This window comes from Protomyctophum bolini, assembly GCF_963924005.1.
Source record: "Protomyctophum bolini genome assembly, chromosome: 8".
NCBI classification, from domain to species: Eukaryota; Metazoa; Chordata; class Actinopteri; order Myctophiformes; family Myctophidae; genus Protomyctophum; species Protomyctophum bolini.
In genome coordinates this window covers 5,348,203-5,358,013 of record NC_137869.1, presented here as the reverse complement: position 1 = coordinate 5,358,013, position 9,811 = coordinate 5,348,203, and positions in this window count along the sequence as shown.

The window sequence follows — 9,811 nt, the reverse complement described above, 5'->3', positions numbered from 1 at the left end:
CTATAACCCATCGTTTTTGTCATTTTGTCATTTTTTTCAAATCCTCAAAAATGATGAAAAACGGCGCGCTATAGTATGCCGTACGATATGGGCTATAGCCCATGGTCCAAAATGATGAGAAACGAGGCTAACTTTTTTTTTCAAAATTTCAAAAACCATGGGCTATAACCCATCGTTTTTGTCATTTCGTCATTTTTTTCAAATCCTCAAAAATGATGAAAAACGGCGCGCTATAGTATGCCATACGATATGGGCTATAGCCCATGGTCCAAAATGATGAGAAACGAGGCTAACTTTTTTTTTCAAAATTTCAAAAAACATGGGCTATAACCCATCGTTTTTGTCATTTCGTCATTTTTTTCAAATCCTCAAAAATGATGAAAAACGGCGCGCTATAGTATGCCGTACGATATGGGCTATAGCCCATGGTCCAAAATGATGAGAAACGAGGCTAATTCTTTTTTCAAAATTTCAAAAAACATGGGCTATAACCCATCGTTTTTGTCATTTCGTCATTTTTTTCAAATCCTCAAAAATGATGAAAAACGGCGCGCTATAGTATGCCGTACGATATGGGCTATAGCCCATGGTCCAAAATGATGAGAAACGAGGCTAACTTTTTTTTTCAAAATTTCAAAAAACATGGGCTATAACCCATAGTTTTTGTCATTTCGTCATTTTTTTCAAATCCTCAAAAATGATGAAAAACGGCGCGCTATAGTATGCCGTACGATATGGGCTATAGCCCATGGTCCAAAATGATGAGAAACGAGGCTAACTTCTTTTTTCAAAATTTCAAAAAACATGGGCTATAACCCATCGTTTTTGTCATTTCGTCATTTTTTTCAAATCCTCAAAAATGATGAAAAACGGCGCGCTATAGTATGCCGTACGATATGGGCTATAGCCCATGGTCCAAAATGATGAGAAACGAGGCTAACTTTTTTTTTCAAAATTTCAAAAAACATGGGCTATAACCCATCGTTTTTGTCATTTCGTCATTTTTTTCAAATCCTCAAAAATGATGAAAAACGGCGCGCTATAGTATGCCGTACGATATGGGCTATAGCCCATGGTCCAAAATGATGAGAAACGAGGCTAACTTTTTTTTTCAAAATTTCAAAAAACATGGGCTATAACCCATCGTTTGTCATTTTTTTCAAATCCTCAAAAATGATGAAAAACGGCGCGCTATAGTATGCCGTACGATATGGGCTATAGCCCATGGTCCAAAATGATGAGAAACGAGGCTAACTTTTTTTTCCAAAATTTCAAAAAACATGGGCTATAACCCATCGTTTTTGTCATTTCGTCATTTTTTTCAAATCCTCAAAAATGATGAAAAACGGCGCGCTATAGTATGCCGTACGATATGGGCTATAGCCCATGGTCCAAAATGATGAGAAACGAGGCTAACTTTTTTTTTCAAAATTTCAAAAAACATGGGCTATAACCCATCGTTTTTGTCATTTCGTCATTTTTTTCAAATCCTCAAAAATGATGAAAAACGGCGCGCTATAGTATGCCGTACGATATGGGCTATAGCCCATGGTCCAAAATGATGAGAAACGAGGCTAACTTTTTTTTTCAAAATTTCAAAAAACATGGGCTATAACCCATCGTTTTTGTCATTTCGTCATTTTTTTCAAATCCTCAAAAATGATGAAAAACGGCGCGCTATAGTATGCCGTACGATATGGGCTATAGCCCATGGTCCAAAATGATGAGAAACGAGGCTAACTTTTTTTTTCAAAATTTCAAAAAACATGGGCTATAACCCATCGTTTTTGTCATTTCGTCATTTTTTTCAAATCCTCAAAAATGATGAAAAACGGCGCGCTATAGTATGCCGTACGACATGGGCTATAGCCCATGGTCCAAAATGATGAGAAACGAGGCTAACTTTTTTTTTCAAAATTTCAAAAAACATGGGTTATAACCCATCGTTTTTGTCATTTCGTCATTTTTTTCAAATCCTCAAAAATGATGAAAAACGGCGCGCTATAGTATGCCGTACGATATGGGCTATAGCCCATGGTCCAAAATGATGAGAAACGAGGCTAACTTTTTTTTCCAAAATTTCAAAAAACATGGGCTATAACCCATCGTTTTTGTCATTTCGTCATTTTTTTAAATCCTCAAAAATGATGAAAAACGGCGCGCTATAGTATGCCGTACGATATGGGCTATAGCCCATGGTCCAAAATGATGAGAAACGAGGCTAACTTTTTTTTCCAAAATTTCAAAAAACATGGGCTATAACCCATCGTTTTTGTCATTTCGTCATTTTTTTCAAATCCTCAAAAATGATGAAAAACGGCGCGCTATAGTATGCCGTACGATATGGGCTATAGCCCATGGTCCAAAATGATGAGAAACGAGGCTAACTTTTTTTTTCAAAATTTCAAAAAACATGGGCTATAACCCATCATTTTTGTCATTTCGTCATTTTTTTCAAATCCTCAAAAATGATGAAAAACGGCGCGCTATAGTATGCCGTACGATATGGGCTATAGCCCATGGTCCAAAATGATGAGAAACGAGGCTAACTGTTTTTTTTCAAAATTTCAAAAAACATGGGCTATAACCCATCGTTTTTGTCATTTCGTCATTTTTTTCAAATCCTCAAAAATGATGAAAAACGGCGCGCTATAGTATGCCGTACGATATGGGCTATAGCCCATGGTCCAAAATGATGAGAAACGAGGCTAACTTTTTTTTTCAAAATTTCAAAAAACATGGGCTATAACCCATCGTTTTTGTCATTTCGTCATTTTTTTCAAATCCTCAAAAATGATGAAAAACGGCGCGCTATAGTATGCCGTACGATATGGGCTATAGCCCATGGTCCAAAATGATGAGAAACGAGGCTAACTTTTTTTTTCAAAATTTCAAAAAACATGGGCTATAACCCATCGTTTTTTTCATTTCGTCATTTTTTTCAAATCCTCAAAAATGATGAAAAACTGCGCGCTATAGTATGCCGTACGATATGGGCTATAGCCCATGGTCCAAAATGATGAGAAACGAGGCTAACTTTTTTTTTCAAAATTTCAAAAAACATGGGCTATAACCCATCGTTTTTGTCATTTCGTCATTTTTTCAAATCCTCAAAAATGATGAAAAACGGCGCGCTATAGTATGCCGTACGATATGGGCTATAGCCCATGGTCCAAAATGATGAGAAACGAGGCAAACTTTTTTTTTCAAATTTTCAAAAAACATGGGCTATAACCCATCGTTTTTGTCATTTCGTAATTTTTTTCAAATCCTCAAAAATGATGAAAAACGGCGCGCTATAGTATGCCGTACGATATGGGCTATAGCCCATGGTCCAAAATTATGAGAAACGAGGCTAACTTTTTTCCCCAAAATTTCAAAAAACATGGGCTATAACCCATCGTTTTTGTCATTTTGTCATTTTTTTCAAATCCTCAAAAATGATGAAAAACGGCGCGCTATAGTATGCCGTACGATATGGGCTATAGCCCATGGTCCAAAATGATGAGAAACGAGGCTAACTTTTTTTTTCAAAATTTCAAAAAACATGGGCTATAACCCATCGTTTTTGTCATTTCGTCATTTTTTTCAAATCCTCAAAAATGATGAAAAACGGCGCGCTATAGTATGCCGTACGATATGGGCTATAGCCCATGGTCCAAAATGATGAGAAACGAGGCTAACTTTTTTTTTCAAAATTTCAAAAAACATGGGCTATAACCCATCGTTTTTGTCATTTCGTCATTTTTTTCAAATCCTCAAAAATGATGAAAAACGGCGCGCTATAGTATGCCGTACGATATGGGCTATAGCCCATGGTCCAAAATGATGAGAAACGAGGCTAACTTTTTTTTTCAAAATTTCAAAAAACATGGGCTATAACCCATCGTTTTTGTCATTTCGTCATTTTTTTCAAATCCTCAAAAATGATGAAAAACGGCGCGCTATAGTATGCCGTACGATATGGGCTATAGCCCATGGTCCAAAATGATGAGAAACGAGGCTAACTTTTTTTTTCAAAATTTCAAAAAACATGGGCTATAACCCATCGTTTTTGTCATTTCGTCATTTTTTTCAAATCCTCAAAAATGATGAAAAACGGCGCGCTATAGTATGCCGTACGATATGGGCTATAGCCCATGGTCCAAAATGATGAGAAACGAGGCTAACTTTTTTTTTCAAAATTTCAAAAAACATGGGCTATAACCCATCGTTTTTGTCATTTCGTCATTTTTTTCAAATCCTCAAAAATGATGAAAAACGGCGCGCTATAGTATGCCGTACGATATGGGCTATAGCCCATGGTCCAAAATGATGAGAAACGAGGCTAACTTTTTTTTTCAAAATTTCAAAAAACATGGGCTATAACCCATCGTTTTTGTCATTTCGTCATTTTTTTCAAATCCTCAAAAATGATGAAAAACGGCGCGCTATAGTATGCCGTACGATATGGGCTATAGCCCATGGTCCAAAATGATGAGAAACGAGGCTAACTTTTTTTTTCAAAATTTCAAAAAACATGGGCTATAACCCATCGTTTTTGTCATTTCGTCATTTTTTTCAAATCCTCAAAAATGATGAAAAACGGCGCGCTATAGTATGCCGTACGATATGGGCTATAGCCCATGGTCCAAAATGATGAGAAACGAGGCTAACTTTTTTTTCAAAATTTCAAAAAACATGGGCTATAACCCATCGTTTTTGTCATTTCGTCATTTTTTTCAAATCCTCAAAAATGATGAAAAACGGCGCGCTATAGTATGCCGTACGATATGGGCTATAGCCCATGGTCCAAAATGATGAGAAACGAGGCTAACTTTTTTTTTCAAAATTTCAAAAAACATGGGCTATAACCCATCGTTTTTGTCATTTCGTCATTTTTTTCAAATCCTCAAAAATGATGAAAAACGGCGCGCTATAGTATGCCGTACGATATGGGCTATAGCCCATGGTCCAAAATGATGAGAAACGAGGCTAACTTTTTTTTTCAAAATTTCAAAAAACATGGGCTATAACCCATCGTTTTTGTCATTTCGTCATTTTTTTCAAATCCTCAAAAATGATGAAAAACGGCGCGCTATAGTATGCCGTACGATATGGGCTATAGCCCATGGTCCAAAATGATGAGAAACGAGGCTAACTTTTTTTTCCAAAATTTCAAAAAACATGGGCTATAACCCATCGTTTTTGTCATTTCGTCATTTTTTTCAAATCCTCAAAAATGATGAAAAACGGCGCGCTATAGTATGCCGTACGATATGGGCTATAGCCCATGGTCCAAAATGATGAGAAACGAGGCTAACTTTTTTTTTCAAAATTTCAAAAAACATGGGCTATAACCCATCGTTTTTGTCATTTCGTCATTTTTTTCAAATCCTCAAAAATGATGAAAAACGGCGCGCTATAGTATGCCGTACGATATGGGCTATAGCCCATGGTCCAAAATGATGAGAAACGAGGCTAACTTTTTTTTTCAAAATTTCAAAAAACATGGGCTATAACCCATCGTTTTTGTCATTTCGTCATTTTTTTCAAATCCTCAAAAATGATGAAAAACGGCGCGCTATAGTATGCCGTACGATATGGGCTATAGCCCATGGTCCAAAATGATGAGAAACGAGGCTAACTTTTTTTTTCAAAATTTCAAAAAACATGGGCTATAACCCATCGTTTTTGTCATTTCGTCATTTTTTTCAAATCCTCAAAAATGATGAAAAACGGCGCGCTATAGTATGCCGTACGATATGGGCTATAGCCCATGGTCCAAAATGATGAGAAACGAGGCTAACTTTTTTTTTCAAAATTTCAAAAAACATGGGCTATAACCCATCGTTTTTGTCATTTCGTCATTTTTTTCAAATCCTCAAAAATGATGAAAAACGGCGCGCTATAGTATGCCGTACGATATGGGCTATAGCCCATGGTCCAAAATGATGAGAAACGAGGCTAACTTTTTTTTCCAAAATTTCAAAAAACATGGGCTATAACCCATCGTTTTTGTCATTTTCGTCATTTTTTTCAAATCCTCAAAAATGATGAAAAACGGCGCGCTATAGTATGCCGTACGATATGGGCTATAGCCCATGGTCCAAAATGATGAGAAACGAGGCTAACTTTTTTTTTTCAAAATTTCAAAAAACATGGGCTATAACCCATCGTTTTTGTCATTTCGTCATTTTTTTCAAATCCTCAAAAATGATGAAAAACGGCGCGCTATAGTATGCCGTACGATATGGGCTATAGCCCATGGTCCAAAATGATGAGAAACGAGGCTAACTTTTTTTTTCAAAATTTCAAAAAACATGGGCTATAACCCATCGTTTTTGTCATTTCGTCATTTTTTTCAAATCCTCAAAAATGATGAAAAACGGCGCGCTATAGTATGCCGTACGATATGGGCTATAGCCCATGGTCCAAAATGATGAGAAACGAGGCTAACTTTTTTTTTCAAAATTTCAAAAAACATGGGCTATAACCCATCGTTTTTGTCATTTCGTCATTTTTTTCAAATCCTCAAAAATGATGAAAAACGGCGCGCTATAGTATGCCGTACGATATGGGCTATAGCCCATGGTCCAAAATGATGAGAAACGAGGCTAACTTTTTTTTTCCAAAATTTCAAAAAACATGGGCTATAACCCATCGTTTTTGTCATTTCGTCATTTTTTTCAAATCCTCAAAAATGATGAAAAACGGCGCGCTATAGTATGCCGTACGATATGGGCTATAGCCCATGGTCCAAAATGATGAGAAACGAGGCTAACTTTTTTTTTCAAAATTTCAAAAAACATGGGCTATAACCCATCGTTTTTGTCATTTCGTCATTTTTTTCAAATCCTCAAAAATGATGAAAAACGGCGCGCTATAGTATGCCGTACGATATGGGCTATAGCCCATGGTCCAAAATGATGAGAAACGAGGCTAACTTTTTTTTTCCAAAATTTCAAAAAACATGGGCTATAACCCATCGTTTTTGTCATTTCGTCATTTTTTTCAAATCCTCAAAAATGATGAAAAACGGCGCGCTATAGTATGCCGTACGATATGGGCTATAGCCCATGGTCCAAAATGATGAGAAACGAGGCTAACTTTTTTTTCCAAAATTTCAAAAAACATGGGCTATAACCCATCGTTTTTGTCATTTCGTCATTTTTTTCAAATCCTCAAAAATGATGAAAAACGGCGCGCTATAGTATGCCGTACGATATGGGCTATAGCCCATGGTCCAAAATGATGAGAAACGAGGCTAACTTTTTTTTTCAAAATTTCAAAAAACATGGGCTATAACCCATCGTTTTTGTCATTTCGTCATTTTTTTCAAATCCTCAAAAATGATGAAAAACGGCGCGCTATAGTATGCCGTACGATATGGGCTATAGCCCATGGTCCAAAATGATGAGAAACGAGGCTAACTTTTTTTTTCAAAATTTCAAAAAACATGGGCTATAACCCATCGTTTTTGTCATTTCGTCATTTTTTTCAAATCCTCAAAAATGATGAAAAACGGCGCGCTATAGTATGCCGTACGATATGGGCTATAGCCCATGGTCCAAAATGATGAGAAACGAGGCTAACTTTTTTTTCCAAAATTTCAAAAAACATGGGCTATAACCCATCGTTTTTGTCATTTCGTCATTTTTTTCAAATCCTCAAAAATGATGAAAAACGGCGCGCTATAGTATGCCGTACGATATGGGCTATAGCCCATGGTCCAAAATGATGAGAAACGAGGCTAACTTTTTTTTTCAAAATTTCAAAAAACATGGGCTATAACCCATCGTTTTTGTCATTTCGTCATTTTTTTCAAATCCTCAAAAATGATGAAAAACGGCGCGCTATAGTATGCCGTACGATATGGGCTATAGCCCATGGTCCAAAATGATGAGAAACGAGGCTAACTTTTTTTTCCAAAATTTCAAAAAACATGGGCTATAACCCATCGTTTTTGTCATTTCGTCATTTTTTTCAAATCCTCAAAAATGATGAAAAACGGCGCGCTATAGTATGCCGTACGATATGGGCTATAGCCCATGGTCCAAAATGATGAGAAACGAGGCTAACTTTTTTTTTCAAAATTTCAAAAAACATGGGCTATAACCCATCGTTTTTGTCATTTCGTCATTTTTTCAAATCCTCAAAAATGATGAAAAACGGCGCGCTATAGTATGCCGTACGATATGGGCTATAGCCCATGGTCCAAAATGATGAGAAACGAGGCTAACTTTTTTTTTCAAAATTTCAAAAAACATGGGCTATAACCCATCGTTTTTGTCATTTCGTCATTTTTTTCAAATCCTCAAAAATGATGAAAAACGGCGCGCTATAGTATGCCGTACGATATGGGCTATAGCCCATGGTCCAAAATGATGAGAAACGAGGCTAACTTTTTTTTTCAAAATTTCAAAAAACATGGGCTATAACCCATCGTTTTTGTCATTTCGTCATTTTTTTCAAATCCTCAAAAATGATGAAAAACGGCGCGCTATAGTATGCCGTACGATATGGGCTATAGCCCATGGTCCAAAATGATGAGAAACGAGGCTAACTTTTTTTTTCAAAATTTCAAAAAACATGGGCTATAACCCATCGTTTTTGTCATTTCGTCATTTTTTTCAAATCCTCAAAAATGATGAAAAACGGCGCGCTATAGTATGCCGTACGATATGGGCTATAGCCCATGGTCCAAAATGATGAGAAACGAGGCTAACTTTTTTTTTCAAAATTTCAAAAAACATGGGCTATAACCCATCGTTTTTGTCATTTCGTCATTTTTTTCAAATCCTCAAAAATGATGAAAAACGGCGCGCTATAGTATGCCGTACGATATGGGCTATAGCCCATGGTCCAAAATGATGAGAAACGAGGCTAACTTTTTTTTTCAAAATTTCAAAAAACATGGGCTATAACCCATCGTTTTTGTCATTTCGTCATTTTTTTCAAATCCTCAAAAATGATGAAAAACGGCGCGCTATAGTATGCCGTACGATATGGGCTATAGCCCATGGTCCAAAATGATGAGAAACGAGGCTAACTTTTTTTTTCAAAATTTCAAAAAACATGGGCTATAACCCATCGTTTTTGTCATTTCGTCATTTTTTTCAAATCCTCAAAAATGATGAAAAACGGCGCGCTATAGTATGCCGTACGATATGGGCTATAGCCCATGGTCCAAAATGATGAGAAACGAGGCTAACTTTTTTTTTCAAAATTTCAAAAAACATGGGCTATAACCCATCGTTTTTGTCATTTCGTCATTTTTTTCAAATCCTCAAAAATGATGAAAAACGGCGCGCTATAGTATGCCGTACGATATGGGCTATAGCCCATGGTCCAAAATGATGAGAAACGAGGCTAACTTTTTTTTTCAAAATTTCAAAAAACATGGGCTATAACCCATCGTTTTTGTCATTTCGTCATTTTTTTCAAATCCTCAAAAATGATGAAAAACGGCGCGCTATAGTATGCCGTACGATATGGGCTATAGCCCATGGTCCAAAATGATGAGAAACGAGGCTAACTTTTTTTTTCAAAATTTCAAAAAACATGGGCTATAACCCATCGTTTTTGTCATTTCGTCATTTTTTTCAAATCCTCAAAAATGATGAAAAACGGCGCGCTATAGTATGCCGTACGATATGGGCTGTAGCCCATGGTCCAAAATGATGAGAAACGAGGCTAACTTTTTTTTTCAAAATTTCAAAAAACATGGGCTATAACCCATCGTTTTTGTCATTTCGTCATTTTTTTCAAATCCTCAAAAATGATGAAAAACGGCGCGCTATAGTATGCCGTACGATATGGGCTATAGCCC